Source organism: Suncus etruscus, chromosome 1 (assembly GCF_024139225.1).
Source record: "Suncus etruscus isolate mSunEtr1 chromosome 1, mSunEtr1.pri.cur, whole genome shotgun sequence".
NCBI classification, from domain to species: domain Eukaryota; kingdom Metazoa; phylum Chordata; class Mammalia; order Eulipotyphla; family Soricidae; genus Suncus; species Suncus etruscus.
This window is the reverse complement of record NC_064848.1, coordinates 33,894,983-33,911,031: the sequence shown is the minus strand read 5'-3', so window position 1 is coordinate 33,911,031 and position 16,049 is coordinate 33,894,983. Positions and strand designations below refer to the sequence as shown.

The window sequence follows — 16,049 nt, the reverse complement described above, 5'->3', positions numbered from 1 at the left end:
GCCTAGTAATCTTTATATTATTCATAAATTTATATTAGTCATAAATATTATTTATATTTGTATAAACTATATTATTGAGAGCCTGGGGAACTTTCTACTACACCCCATCTCAATGGAGTTTTACTCAGTAGCTGGTAACACATTCTTAGTCAGAATTAACAACTCCGTGGAATTTCCCCACATTAAGCTAGTAAGTGAAGCAGTAATACTAAGATTACTCTAAGCATACATTTCCAAAATTATTCCTGAAAACACCAAAAATAGGGGAACTATTAGGACTTCAAACTCTTTGATTTGAAACCTGAAACACAGTGCCACTGAAACTGGGTTTTAAATGTTAATATAAATATTTATACCACAAACTAAATGAACTCAATATATATGTGTGTTATATAACATTCAGATACAGCCAAATTTATACTTGCACCCATTCCGTAAGGTTTAGAAAATAAATTATTTTTCAGACATTTATCTTTTTGTTCATTATAGGATGGTTCTGGTAGTGAAAGTATCACTCCACTCACCATATATTTCCAACTCTAGAAATTATAATTCTCTATTGTCCAATGAACAATGAAAAATACCTACTTTTGTAATCTCTAATATTACATGATCTTTTTATGCATAGCATCTATAGATAGACTTTGAATTGTAGAAAGATACAACCCCTATCTTACTTTCTATTTGGTTAGTTCCAAGTTATGATAAAGGTAATTGTGGTGACAGTGATGATGTGACAAGCATTTATAAATCATTTCCATATACATGTTATGTATGCATTATGTCTTATGGTATCAATCCTATATTAATAAATATGTGACATTGCTCGCTTCAGCAGGACATATACTAAAATTGGAATGATACAGAGAAGATTAGCATGGCTTCTGCAAAAGGATGACATGCAAATTCGTGAAGTGTTCCATATTTAAAAAAATAAATATATGACATATATATATACATAGTAATCCTTATAATAAGATCTTTAATCCTCTATACCTATTATAATTGCTATTTATATGTATACTCCAGAAGGGGACACTACAATTGACTTTCCCAATAGATCATACATAACTGAGATTGGACTTAAATTTATTTCTGACTAAAATTCAGGCTTTATTTTGTATTTTCTCATTATAACATTATCTCTTAAGTATAGGACTACCACATATTTTTTCATTCACCATTATTTCTGTCATTCATCTTCATTTTATTCTCCATATTTATTCACTCTTTGCTTCAAAAAATAAAAAATGTTAAAACTCCTTGCTTCTTTTTCTTATTTGCATTTCCTCCAAAGAACATTTTAAGTAATCATTTTTGATAACATTAAATCATTTTTTTATTGGTGTGCTACAATAAAATGAGAGTGTCACACTAAGCACTAGGGGGCGACTGGCATATTACAGAGGGGAAACCATTCAAAATGCAACCTCATGCTGCTCACAACTGCTTCTTAATCTGCAACCCTGGGGTTATGAATGGCAACCCATAAAAGTACTCTGAAACTTAAAACTAAAGGAAAATAGGTCTACTTCCATAATTATTTATTTAACCAGTATCTATTAAATTTTTATTATGTTTCAGACTCTACTGGGCTCTCAGAGAAAATAATCAAGTCATGGTTCCCTCATGGAACTTTTGGTCTAACATAGAATTTCTGGAAAAATAGGTTGGTCATTCAAATATAATTGACTACCTTGACAGGTTTGTACAAGATACTTTGGGAGAAGAAAAGAAATCACCCATATTTAAGGGTACAATCTCTTTGAATATGACATTTGAGGTAAGATAAGAAATGTAGGTTGTATTATCTTAGATATCTTCCATTTGCTGTTTGTTTTGAGTAAAAAATTATCCCCAAATTTAGTGATTTAACTACAATCATAATTTTGTAATTTAGGCAGAGAATAATAACAACTACTTTTCCTTAAAAACAAAAAACTACTTTTCTTGTCATTGTGTAATCAGGTGGGGAGGTTCAACCAAAAGCTGAAAGATTTCCTGCCTATATACTGGTACTGTACTGGAACACTTTGTCAGCATTGCTCCTCTAAATGCCAGTGTCCAAATTTCATTCAACCTTGCTTGGAGAAGGTTAATTATCCTGTAGTTTCCTGTTAGATTTGACTAGAAGAAATATCACTAAGAAATTGAAAGGATAGAATATTGTGGGGTGGGACGGGGGTTACTAAGAGACAACACAGTGGGTAGAGCACTTGACTTGTAGGCAGCCAACCCGGATTCCATCCCAGCATCCCATATGGTCCCCTGATCTCGCCAAAGTGATTCCTGAGAGTAGAGCCAAGAGTAAGTCTTTAACACTGCCAGGTATGGCCAAAAAAAGAAAAAAAAGGATGGAGTGAATTTAGTACATTGATTTTGTTCACCTTGAACAACTAACTATGCCTTCAACTAAAGCCTGTAACCATATACAGTAGACACATAATCCCAATTTTTCTCTCCTGGCTCTGATACTCCTTCCTTTTGTCCTTTCAGACTTAGAGGTGGAGACTGTCCTCCCAGTTATTTGTCAGGGATAGTTTCCTGGGGACAGAGCAGTGGCGCAAGTGGTAGTCAGTCTTGCACGTGCTAACCTAGGACGGACCGTGGTTCCTTATGGTCCACGTTCCATATGGTCCCCCAAGTCAGAGCGATTTCTGAGCACATAGCCAGGAGTAACTACTGAGCATCACTACCCCCAAAAATCTGTTTTCCTATCCCCTCAATATTGGCAATATTCTAATTACATCCATCTAATATAACTATTCTAAATTATTCTTAAGTATCTAATTTAAGGATATCATCTGATTTTATTGTTGCTATTTGGGTGTGTTTTTTATTCTCCGCCAATAAAAATATTATCCCCAAAAACTTTTTATTTCACTATTTTGGCACCAAATGAGACTATTCAAAGATAAACTATCTGCAATATCTTGGAATTGAAATAAAAACGAGCTCAGGATAACTCTATATTAAGTCATAGTAAAAAAAAGATAATTAAAACATTGACCTGATTGTAAGCCACTCCAGGAAAAATGACTATCAGATTAAAAGGTTTTAATCTGTGCACCAATGTTCCGATTAGCTTTCCTCAAATAATAATTTAAGTACATAAAAATACCCTTTTAAAATTGAGAGTATAATTATATGTTAAAAGAATAAACTCCATAATGAAATTTAAGAAAATGAAATAACTAAAAAATGAAAGTTTAAGTATATACAAAAAAAATAGAATCAATTTTTAACAAGGGACAAAGAATAAAAACAGATTAAAGAATAAAACAACAGATGAATTTCAGTGGGTACATTTCTATCCTTAAAGAACTGACTCCATTAAAAAGGAAAACAAAAAAACCATAAATAGGAGTATATAAAGTTAAAAAGATTATGTGCAACAAAGAAACTATGATTATAACAAAGGACATGCTTTTAGAATAATTTTTTTTGTTTGTTTTAGGAGTAAATACCAAGCAGTGAGATCACTGGGTTTTACGGAAATACTATTACTACTTTTTTTTTTTAAGATCTCTCTATTGTTTTTTACAGGGGAACCAAACAACATGGCTACCAGTAGGACATGAGGGGTTTTTTTTTGTTGTTGTTGTTTTTGTTTTTTTAACACCTCTTCATTAAAGCAAATTGTTTTGGACTTTTAAAGACATTTCATTCTCACTTGTGTAATAGCTCATTATACTATTAATTTGAATTTCCTTGATATTAAGTGATTCTGGACAATTTTAATACAACTACTAGCAATCTATCTTCTTGGTAGAAATGTATGTTCATTTCCTCTGCTCATTTTTAAGACATTACTGGATTTATTGATATTAATGTATTTGAAGTGTTTTTTATCATTGTTATTAATTATTTATCTGACATATTGTATGCAAATATTTTCTCCCTTTCAGTAGGGTATCTTTATTTTAGGTTGTTTCATTTACCATGAAGAATTTTTAAATTGTATGTATTCTCATGTGTTTATTTTTTATTTTTGTTGTAATAGTTATATCATTGAAAACACCTTTGAGGTCTGAAGCATTCTACTTCATACTTTTATCAGTGTATTTTATAAGTCCTAGCCTAATCTCAAGTTCTTTGTCCATTTTGAATTAACTTTCCTGTAGATATGGATCTGTTTTCATTTTGTTGTGTATCCAGCTACACAGTTTTCCAAGAAACTTTTTTTTTTTTTTTTTTTGGTTTTTCAGGCCACATCCATTTGATGCTCAGGGGTTACTCCTGGCTAAGCGCTCAGAAATTGCCCCTGGCTTGTGGGGACCATATGGGACGCCGGGGGATCAAACCGCAGTCCTTCCTTGGCTAGCGCTTGCAAGGCAGACACCTTACCTCTAGCGCCACCTCAACGGCCCCTTTCCAAGAAACTTTTATTGAAGAGGTATTTTACTCCATCTCATGGATCATCTGACTCTTTAGTCATAAGTTCCTTGTCCATACATCTGAAGGTATATCATTGGGTTTTCAATTCTAAACTATTGGTCCAACTGTCTGTCCTTATTTTGGTAACTGCTTTATAATATAGTTTCAAATCAGATCATGCAATGCCTCCAAATACCTTTTTTTATTAGAATGGCTATACCTATTAAGAGTGTTTTGTGATTTGATTTCAAACAAATTTTATCAGTGACTGTTTTAAGACTTTGAAGAATATTATTAGAATTTTGATGAGATTTCACTGAACCTATATAATAATTTTTATACCTGTCATTTTAACTATGTTGATTCTCTTAATCTATGGACTTGTATTATTTTTCCATTTCCTAAAGTCATCTATTTTATTCTTCAGTGATTTGTAGTTCTTCAAGTAAAATTTTTTCACCTTATTTAATTTCTATAATATTTAGAAACACTATTTTGAATGGGGTAGTTATTTTAACTTTTTCTTTTTTAGTTCACTATTCACATATAAAACTGCAATGATTTTAGGGTCTGAGAGATACTAAAGTGGATAGGTTGCTTGTCTTGTATGCAGCTGACCTAGATTCAATCCTCAAAACTTATAAATAATCAAAAAGATAGAGAAAAATATATTTATACCAGACATCTGAGAAATGACAAAACATAAAACATATAGATAACTAAAACTATTCACAACTGGAAAACAACTGCATCAAAAAATAGAAAAACTGCATAGACATTTTAGCAAAAAAGACATACAGGTGGTCAATAGGCACATAAAAATGATAATTATCATTGATTATAAGTTAAAACAAAAATAATGAATTATCATCTAATACAAGATGAAAGCTAGAAGCAAGTGCTGGCAAAAATATAAAAAATGGAGCTCTCATTTACTATTAATAGAAATGTAAACTGGTTTATTCATGGAAAATAGTGCAGTTTTTCTCAAAATATTAATTTTTTACTGAACAAAAATCTTAAAGATTTATTAAAATAACTGGTTGATACATTGGAAATTACATATGTGGATTTTTTCTAACATAAGAAATTAATTTTATTTATTTATTTTTAATAATATCTTTATTTAAACACCATGATCACAAACATGATTTTACTTGGGTTTCAGTCAGAAAAAGAACACCCACTTTCACCAGTGCAACCTTCCCACCAACAATTCCCCCATCTCCTTTCTCCCCTACCTCCCGCCTGTATCCGAGACAGGCTATCTACATCCCTCACTCAATGACATTGTCACAATAGTTCTCAGCATAGTTATTTTTCCAACTGTAGTCACTACTCCTTATAGTATTAAACATAGTGAACAGAAACTTGCTTTTCATGCAACCAATCTTAGTTCTCAGCACTACATATGGCTTTGGTCTTCTAGAATTGCCAGGAGTGAAAACTGAACAAAGATTCAGAAATAAGCACTAGATAAAGCTGGGTATGGCTTCTTCTTATCTCTCTAAAATTTAAAAATTTAACTACCATAAGATTCAGCAATTTATTGTTGATGGCTATATTAAAAAACACAAAATAACAATATAAAAATGTGAACACATATTCATAGTTGTACTACATAAAGTGTCCAAGTCCTGAATCAAACTTGCATGCCCAACAACATCTAAAAAATGACATATGCATAAGGCAATATTACTCATCCATTGGAAAATATGAACATTTACCTTTTGCTATCACATAAAGTGAACTGGAAGGGATTAAACCAAGTGAAGTAAGTCAGAAAAAATAAAGACAAATTCCAGATAACAGTTTTTACATGGCATATGAACAAATAAGAGAATAGAAAATGTTCAAGGAAAATAAAAGCTTAGGCTATGATCAGACAAATGAGGTTGCCAAGGAGGGGTCAGGGAGTAAGTACAGATGAAAGGGTTCAATAAATTGTAATGGAGGAGTATTGGCATTCTGCTTTAGGCATGGTGTACTAATACTGAATCTGACAAACACATGCTCTCTTATAATAACTCACTAAAAATATTTAATTTCTTAAAGCAACCAAACATTAGAAAAAAGTAACAAAATAACCAATGAGAATAAGAGAAGGAAGTCTGAAGCAGTCAGAGAGAAAATTATTACAAAGAAAAACAAACAATTCAACTTTTGTATAATTGGGGTTATTATGAAAACAATATGTATTAAAAATCATTGAGTATAGAAAGGAAAATATACATGATCTGAGAAATCATTTCCCTAAAAGAGGTATCTATATACTAAAAGAATCATTCATGTACCTCAGTTTAGAACACCAACTCTGAGATAAAATTTTATTAACTAGAAACCTTTACACACAGAAATTATTTTTTCTTTAGAACTTCCAGGCAAAAATGAATCATTATAAGGGTAGCAAGATTATTCAAGTATCAAATTTCTCAAGAGAGTCAATGGCAATAAGCTAAAGAAAAGCAAGTAGGAACCAAGTATTACTATCCAATTTACCTTCAAGGAGCAAAGCTTTAGAAAAATAAGTTTAAACATTCAAAAATCAACAGAATGTCCTTCTATGAGCATTTTCTAAAATTCCTCCCAATTAAGACACAGATTAGAAAAGTTATAAATAGGATTGATAGTGAAGCTTTAATATATTCAAAGGTTTTACACGGAAACAGGAAGTGACAGAATGAATGTAAGAATAGTATATAAGTAATTTGTGATATGAAAAGCAGAAAATGTAATTGTATATGAAAAAACAAGCAACTTAAAGCTTATCATCATTTTCTAAGTATAAAATAGGTAGAATTCAGGAAAATGTCATTCAAAACCTGCAAAGAGACATGAAAATTTTGCAGGGGAAAAATGGCCGTTATACAAGGTAAAAGTACAAAACTAACCATTATGATAAAAATATAAACTAATTACTAAAAATACTTCTGAAATGAATAAAGAATGAATCATACAGACTGTGTTACATAAAATAACGACAGTGTTGAGATCAAACATATCAGTCACATCAACAAGTGTAATTAGCCTTAACTTGGCAATTACCAAACATTATTTTTAAATTGGCTCAAAAGCAAAACTCAACTCTGTATCCTATAATGACACAGCTGAGATAATGTGACTTAGAAAAGGCTAAAGTAAATAAATAAAAATATACTTATAAGGAAAATTAAAATGAAAACAAGAAAATACTACAGTCTGTTTTGATGGTTGTTGTTATTATTGTTATTGTTGGCCACACCTGGTGCTGCGCAGGGGTTACTCCCGGATCTGCACTCACAAGTCATTCCTGGCTTGCTCAGGAGACCATTTAAAATATCTGGTATTAAACCTAGGTTGATCTCGTGCAAGGCAAAAACCCCACCTGCTATACTATCTATGGCCCTCTAAATTTGCAATCTAAATAACAGACAAACAAGCCCAAAATAGAATAAATTAAAAAGAAGTATAAGCACAGTAATAACTGAAGAATTTAACACATTCTATTACACTATATATTACTGTATTTTCCGGCATATAAGACGACTTTTGAAACAAAAAAAAAGTCAACCGAATATTGGGGGTCGTCTTATATGCCGAGTATATCCCAAAAAATCTTTCAATATGCAGCTAAACAAAAATTGTCTGATTATTGCCACAAAACGAATTTTCCAACTCTCCTGCACCAATCACTGCCAGGCTGCTCGGACCGCCTCTCTAACTCAGCCAATCCAAGCAGGCTTTATATGCATGCAAATTAGACAATGTTCTGGACCCGAATCCACACTGTCAAAAGCCTGCTCAGATTGGCCAGAGTCAGAAAGGAAGTCTATTACAGTATAACCTTTGAACCTTTGCTTGTTGTGATTGGCTCACTGTGATACATACAGTTGCAGCACAGGAACGTTCTGTCTGATACAGTGAATATAGGCCTAAACCTATGTTTTAACTGCAAAATTAGGGGGTCGTCTTATATGCCCGGTTGTCTTATATGCCAGCAAATACAGTAAGTTGATAGCACAATGTTTTAGAAAACCCAACATATCTACCAAGCTCAAATGAATGGGGCATCCTCTCCTCTCCAGACTTCTATCAGTCCCCTTCTGGGTTCTAGTGCCATCACTGTTCATCTGCCCTTTGAAACCAGCCAGACTTCCTGGCAGATTAGATCTAGCATTTCTTTCAATAGCCTGAGAAATCTCACACTCCAAACCACTAAATGGAGAGGCTAAAGAAGATATCTACTGTGAGCTAAATATCCTGGCAAATCTTTAAGTCCACCCAAACACCTGACCCTATGTTATGTTGTTATGTTATGTAATGGTATGGTATGGTATGGTATGGTATGGTATGGTATGGTATGGTATGGTATGGTATGGTATGGTATGGTATGGTATGGTACGTTACGTTACGTTACGTTACATTACATTACATTGTTATGTTGTGATGTGATGTGAGGATATGTGATATTATAATGTAATATATTATTATATCATATCTTATTATCATATTATATTATATATTATATTAATTATATTATATTATATTAATGTCAATAGTTTCCTTAAATGTCATTGGATTAAACTCTCCAATCAAGAATGGATACAGCTGTTTAGTTTGAGCAAGTGTCCAATCAACTGATATTTATAGATATCTATAATAATGTTCTAATGCTTGGGGCTGGGGCCCAGAGAGATAGCACAGCGGCGTTTGCCTTGCAAGCAGCCAATCCAGGCCCAAAGGTGGTTGGTTCGAATCCCGGTGTCCCATATGGTCCCCCGTGCCTGCCAGGAGCTATTTCTGAGCAGACAGCCAGGAGTAACCCCTGAGCATTGCTGGGTGTGGCCCCAAACTCCCCCCCCAAAAATGCTTGGGGCTGGAGCGATGGTACAGCAGTAGGGCATTTGCCCTGCATGTGGCTGATCCAGGACAAATCGTGGTGTGATCCCCAGGTGTTTCATATGGACCCCAGCCAGGAGCGATTTCTGAGTGCATAGCCAGGAGTACACCTGAGCATCACCAGGTGTGCTCCAAAAAAGGCCAAAAAAAAAAAAGTTTTAATGCTTTTATCCACAGAAATAGGTGCAGAATGCATTTGGAAGCATTTGAACTCCCACTATAGTGCTTGTTATAATTAATTTCAATGTCTTAACTTTACTATGTCTATAATAACTCCTTGAACAAAAATGTTCACAGTGGTACTTGGAGATATGCGTTGGTCAACCCAGTTCCACATCGCAATGCTATACTCAGAACACAGAGATTACTATGATAATGTAAACAAAAATTCTAATCTATTCATTTTCTACTTGATTATGCCTAATAATATAATCTAATAATCTAATGTTTATGTCCACAGATAGCAATCAAATATGCAACTGCATGCCATGTACTCCTGCTACAGAGCACATTCATTGAATATGTTATTGTAATCTGTTTTCAACTGTAAGTAATTTACCGTATTTTCCGAAGTATAAGATGACTGGGCGTATAAGACGACCCCCTAATTTTGCAGTTAAAACATAGGTTTAGGCCTATATTCGCTGTATCAGACAGAATGTTCCTGTGCTGCAACTGTATGTACCACAGTGAGCCAATAACAATAAGCAAAGGTTCATTGGTTATGCTGTAATAGACTTCCTCTCTGACTCTGGCCAATCTGAGCAGGCTTTTTCAGTGTAGATTCAGGTCTAAAACATTGTCTAATTTGCATGCATAAAAAGCCTGCTTGGATTGGCTGAGTTAGAGAGGCAGTCCGAGCAGCCTTGCAGTGATTGGTTGCTTGTCATAGGCACCTTTTCTGGCAATTCCCTGGTGGCATCAGTTAATCTCCCCCACTACATGAACCAAACAACACCCCATCCTCGGACCCTAGCACTGAACAACCAACACGGTTAGCTGGGTTTTGCCAGAAGTGGCCCCCAGATCTCCTGAGTACTGTTTGGGAGTCGCCAAGAAAGAGATTTGGGACATTGGTAGTGGGAATGTTGCACTGGTGAAGGGAGGTATTCTTTATATGAATGAAACCCAACTACAATCATATTTGTAATTAAGGTGTTTAAATAAAGATATTAATATTAAAAAAAGAATCTGACATACTTGTCCAAAGACCCAAAAGGAATGAAGTCCCTCTACTTCTAGTCGAAAACAGGTTTCTGAGTTCCTGTATTTGGTCCAAGTCTGTCTCATACACATATTGGGAATATGAATTTATTTTAAGGTAATCTTGCCCTCTGTCCATAGTTTATCTCTGTGAAAAATAGACAAAAATATAGACAAAAATATAGACAAAAAATAGACAAAAGATAGTTTAGAATATTTTGATAGTTTAGATAGTTACATTTATAAATGTAACTATGTACATGAAATACTCATAAACATATACACATGTGACATACACATGACATGTAAACATACACATGAGTATGAACATATGACATACATGTGAGATTTAATAATACTCATAGGAGTATAAACATGTGACCCAAACTATAACAAGCAAATTAAAATTACTTTTCTAAGGCAGTGGGTGAGATGGAACATTGGGTTATTGCTAGAGGGACACTGACACTGATGATAGTTTTGGAGTTTCATGAAACATTGAATTCATGAAACTGTTATTAAAGCTTTTGTAAATCATGATACCTAAATTAAAAAAGGACATTAAATTAAACCAAAACAGTTTAGCCCAGTCTCCAAAGAAAATATCTACTAAACAATACTTATATTTTAAATTTGAAATAGTCACATTAGTTAAGTTTTTATTGTCCTCCAAAAAAATTAGTAATGCATTTTGTGATGTAAAATTAGTGATGTAACTAAAGATCTATGTAAATATGTTTTTCAAAACAAAGATTGTCCATCCCAAAGGGAAATCGAGCCCTATTAATGGGTAAATAAAATTGTTCCAGTCCCTCTTCTACAAATTTTCCTTATTAAACCTAGGCAAATCATAGAAGTGACTAAAACTTGATTCATGATTACTGCAATAAAGAATAAAATTCCACCTCCAAAAATTTTATTTTCTAGCCCTTTACTCTCTCACCTCCCGCATCTGTTATTTCTTCCCACTTAACCTTTTTACCCTCAGTTCTTAACTCCTCAGGAAGCAGAACATTCCACCCACCCCAGCCAACAGCCAACCAGCTCCCAGAGTGAAGACATAGATTCTCACCCTGAGAAGAAGCTGATACTCTGCTGCTATTGATTTGCTCTTAGTAACCGATTTTCCCCTCCTCCCTTCACTGTGGACTTTTGCTTGCTATGAGATTTGGTTTCTGAAAAGATCCAGCTTGAGGATATTTTCTGATATGTGATTGCTCGGAGCCATTTTTTAAACTCCACAAACCAAATCACAGGCTAAAGTTGTGATCCAGATTTTACATACACCTCACCAGACTATTTCAAATGACTTAAAAGGGACATGCATATCTCTTTTGACTATTTATTTAGATATATTTCCTTACTAGATATAATCCTTATTGAATATCTTCTTATGTAGTGGCAATTTCCCCATCATGGGGGGATTTGTTTAGTAGGGAATTTTAGTGGATAATTTTCTCTAGTGTTTAGAGTTCATGTTAGAACCAGGTTATGGGGATTGTTGGGCTTGTTACCTCTGCCTCCATATGTACCAGTAATATCTTGTGACAGTGTTCTTTTGCATAGGCACATTAAAATGGGGAAATATTACATGTAACAAAAATGGGGAATTCTTCATATGATAGGATAGCAACACATAAATTTCATACTGCTGTGGGCCTTACACCCTGAACACTTGTCATAGTAACTTGGGTTAGGCTCCAGAAGTTTAGACACTGACCATTTACCTCTAAACTTTGAATACCATCTATGGAAACAACCACGGATTTCTATACCATTGCCAGGAATTGAACTTCTACCAGGGATGGCCCTACTGCTGCCCTGGCATAGACTTACTTACTCTAGAAAGGGTTTTTATGACACCCTGACAACTTGGTAATAGCAACAACCTACTTTCAGGGCAGGGTTCTTTGTATTGCCACTAATGGTGAGATGAAACCAGAAGATGTTCCACATCACCCTGACTTCAGCATAAGATCTGTACAGAAACCAGGATTTTTAACTACAGAAACCTGACAGCAACAACCGTAATTGTGAAGAGTTTTTACTAGGATCACAGAGAAAGACTTTGGGGTTGGACAACCTAGTATGTCTGAAGCTTGGAATTGGTCTTATGCCAAAATAATTCATGGGTAGTAAGTACTCCCTGTTTTGTAGGCCAAAGGTTTTTCCTTTCTATTTCTCCTATATTTTTCGGTGCCTATTTAAACAACTGCCACACACACCTTTTTATTGTATTTTTATTACTATTAATAATTGATAATAAAACAAAGGCATAGGACTAAGAATTAATGGAACTCTCACACAAATGCTGATTTTTTTCTCCTGAAACATTTTTGAATTGTTTTTACATATTTTTAAATATAATTTTTATTTTCATCATAGTGATTTACATATTGTTGACAATAATATTTTAGGTACATATTAACATAATAACAGGGGAATTTCCATCACCAAATTATCCCCCCTACACCTCCATTTCCATCCTACCTCCCATATCCTCCTCCCTCACCCCCCGGGCCTGCTAGAATGCGTGGTTCCCTCTGAGCCTAGCTTACTCCTTAGTAGTCCTGCACCTGTTTTGGTCTTGATATCTCCCTTGTTTCCTCCTCTAACTGGAGGTGGGACTAGATAGTTCAAGTTATGTGGTTTTGTTTGAAGAAGAGAAAAGTGATAAACTGGGGTAAAAAATCAAATACGCTGAAAATGGGCAGAATCCTTCTAGAGGTTCTCATCATCGGTTTGAGAGACGAGGGGATAAAGAAGGTGGAAAACCCCAACAGTACAAAAAGAAGTGTCAAATAAAATATCCAGTGAGCACTCCAACAATAAAGATAAGCACCACATAAAAGCCATGGTCTTGAGATAAAAAAAAAAAAAAAAAAACTGGCGGAGCACCTAAAGAAAGAAAAGAATAAAGAAAATAAATAAATAAATAAATATAAATGGAGACAACTTCGATAACCATACCAAAACAAAGAAATCGACAAATCCTAGATAGATTAAAAAAAAATGTTTGTACTTTTTTTTTCCCTCCTGCATAGGCACAGTAAATATTGGGGTCATTTGAAAAGGAGTTCCCTTGGCCTAAGAGATACAGGGTTTCACCACCCTTGGAGTATATTGTCATGGGATTAACTATAGACTTCGTTCAGGTTCATTTACTCTCCCCTCGGTGCTTTCGTGGTGTTTGGAAGACTTCTGCTCCATCCTGGGTGATAAAATCAGATCTCTGTATCTAGAGATCTTGGTATCTGCACAGATCGAGGGATGGAACTTATGATGAAGCCTTTCTTTGTGGTTCTAGAAGTTCTGTTCCCTCAGTGTCATTTTAATCTGTCTTCTGTGTTTGGTGGTCTAGGTCTTTGTGCTGATCCTAGGATGGAGCCTAGGATAGCGTCTTTTGTTATGTTTCCAGAAGACCCAAGCCATTGCAATCGACTCAGACGGACCTTTGGAACTGGAAATCATGGTTATTGTGCAGGTCGTAGCTCAAACCCTAGACTAGGGCTTTTTTATTGGTCACAAGATACATACAGTCTGGTCATGGCTCTATCAGCCAGTCATCTATAAAATGTGATCTTGGCTTTTGGACAGACCAAAGGGTGACAAGTCTTCTGATTTTGTCTTATCATCAGCTGGAGGGGTAGGATAACCTACTCTTAGGTCAAGTTGTTTCCATTTTCCTCATTATTAGGATATTATATTAGAGCTGGCACTTGGTGTCCGAGCAGTATTAAGGATGTCCCAGATGGGATTTGTTTCCTGTAGCTGTCGTGAAGAACTGTGTCGTTCATTTCTATATCTGAGATCCAGGGTTCAAGGCTGGATGGATGGTGTCTAATCGCTTGGGGTCTAAGTTGGGTCTATGTCACATATTTTCAGGTGGGAGATGTCCCTGTATTGTAAACAAGTATGAGTTTTTATCCCTAGTAGATAAGAGCTCGTTTTTATACGTAAGATTTTCCCCTTTTTTAGTGTGTCTTTGCAGGGGAAAATGGTGCTACATTATATTGCCAGTGCATTTGGGGGTGGAAAAAGGTCGCACACCCAAAAAAGATAAAAATAGAAATAAAAATATATGTGCTTATATATATATATGGAACAAAGATTTAAGAAAATGAAATGACAAAGTAATTAAAGGAACAAAAAGATGTTATAGACTATCTTACATTTGGGGCAAAGCAGGTAAAGAGGTAGTGCAATACAGGACTTACACTTATGATGGAAGTATAGGTTTTCCCATTGCCTTTTGAGATTTTCTTGTGGTGTGTGGGTTTCCAGGTGCCTTTTCATCACACACCCTGAAATTCTTGAGATTGGCAAAAGCTTTGTGGCAGGGAGGTCTTGGAAAGAGTTCTTGCTTTGGGAATACTTTTAGAACTGAGTCTGGTTTCAAGTAACAGTCCACGTTAGGTAGAGCAGCAGGGGAGTTGGTTGCATTTTCTTGCCGGGGATGAGGTGTGGGTTTAACTGGGTGTCCCTTTGGTTGGGTGCTGGGTACTGGTTCGTTGGGGTAGGAGGTCAGTCTTGATGCCTAATAGATTAAGACCTGAGGGTGAAGAGTTTTAATGTGATGTGAAATCTGGATGGGATTGAGGAGTGAAGGGATGGTCGGATTTCCAAAGGGGGGAAAGGGGAAAGTATATGCAAGGGGCAGGAAAGAAGAAAAGATAAAATACATTAAAAAGAAAAAGAGAAGAAGAAAGAAGAAAAGCAAAGAAAGTAGTGAGAAGAGAGGAGGAAAGGGCAAAGGAATGCTAGTTTGCTTGAATGTGTTCGATGAGTAGGGCCTGTAGAATGAGTCTGTAGGTCACAGTTGCTGCTTCAGTGTTCTGGCTGGTCACGTGTTTCAAGTCCTAAAAGAAGGTATAACCTAGATATAAAGTGTATGTTAAATAGTTTTCTCGGGACATTCTCGTAGTGCAAGCAGGCTATGGTATCTTGTGTGACTGGGCCCAGAAATGCCATCTTAGTTTGTCCACACTTTGTATCCAAGAATGCCTGTGGACAGAAAAGCTGAGAGGCTATTTTAAATATAGTAAGATTAAGGCATTAAAACATATTGTTATGAGATGTTTCCATTGGAGTCAGTGATTTCCCATGGTATTCTTTACTTGTAATCCTGTATAAGATCCCTAAGGGATTATTATGGGCCTTTGTAGTACAAGGTTGATTACATACCTGTTCTCTCTATGCTGCTGTTTCTGCTCTTGCTGGTTTCTTTGTGGTAAAATGTGTAGTCAAGAGTTTGTGTTGTTTTTCTTTCATGTGTTTGGGCACTGGTCCCCGGTGTATGTTGACTGTTACAGTGTTTGGAGTTTCTACCCTGTTAAACCCTGTTATTTGATTGTTGATTATTAGTTGTATATAAGGTGTATGTTCTAGGTGCTTCAGAATAGTGCTATCATTCTGTGTTTATCTTTCGTCTTCTGACTTACTTTGTTTAACATAATATGTTCTAGATCCATCAACTTTCCTGTAAAGCCCATAATTGTATCATTTCTGACTGCCATGTAGTATTCCATTGTGTATAGATAGCACATCTTAATAATCCATTCATCTATTGTTGGACATTGAGGTTGGTTTCA

General features: G+C 35.1%; 1 non-coding gene across 1 annotated transcript; it reads left to right on the top strand.

Moving 5' to 3' along the window:
- Positions 1-824: 824 nt before the first annotated feature.
- LOC126027476 (U6 spliceosomal RNA) lies at positions 825-929 on the top strand. The gene has a single exon (XR_007502273.1). It is a non-coding gene; the product is annotated as a U6 spliceosomal RNA (small nuclear RNA).
- Positions 930-16,049: the final 15,120 nt, after the last annotated feature.